Raw genomic sequence first — 906 nt, 5'->3', positions numbered from 1 at the left:
AATAATAATAATAATGCAAGGAGAATGCTTGGTGACTTCACAAAGCCAACGTCCATGTTTGATGGAAGAAGCATCTCCATTCCTGCCATTGGAGCCAATAATTTTGAGCTTAAGCCTCAACTAGTTGCATTAATGCAACAGAACTGCAAGTTTTATGGACTTCCATCTGAAGATCCTTATCAGTTTTTAACTGAGTTCTTGCAGATCTGTGAGACTGTAAAGACGAATGGAGTTGATCCTGAAGTCTACAGACTCATGCTTTTCCCTTTAGCTGTAAGAGATGGAGCTAGAATATGGTTGGATTCACAACCTAAGGATAGCCTGGACTCCTGGGATAAGCTGGTCACTGCCTTCTTGGATAAATTCTTTCCTCCTCAAAAGCTGAGCAAGCTGAGAGTGGATGTTCAAACCTTCAAACAAAAAGATGGTGAATCCCTCTATGAAGCTTGGGAAAGATACAAGCAGCTGACCAAAAGATGTCCATCTGACACGTTTTCATAATGGACCATATTAGATATATTCTATTATGGTCTCTCTGAATTTTTGAAAATGTCATTGGATCATTCTGCAGGTGGATCTATTCACCTAAAGAAAATGCCTGAAGAGGCTCAAGAACTCATTGACATGGTTGCAAACAACCAATTCATGTACACCTCTGAGAGGAATTCCGTGAATAATGGGGTACCTCAAAAAAAAGGAGTTCTTGAAATTGATGCTCTGAATGCCATATTGGCTCAAAACAAAGTGTTGACTCAACAGGTCAACATGATCTCTCAAAATCTGAATAGATGGCAACATGCATCCAACAATACTAGAGAGGCAGCTTCTGAAGAAGCTTATGATCCTGAGAACCCTGCCATGGCAGAGGTTAATTACATGGGTGAACCTTATGGAAACACCTATAAC

Source organism: Arachis duranensis, chromosome 10 (genome assembly GCF_000817695.3).
Source record: "Arachis duranensis cultivar V14167 chromosome 10, aradu.V14167.gnm2.J7QH, whole genome shotgun sequence".
NCBI classification, from domain to species: Eukaryota; Viridiplantae; Streptophyta; class Magnoliopsida; order Fabales; family Fabaceae; genus Arachis; species Arachis duranensis.
Note: the sequence above shows the minus strand (reverse complement) of the source record.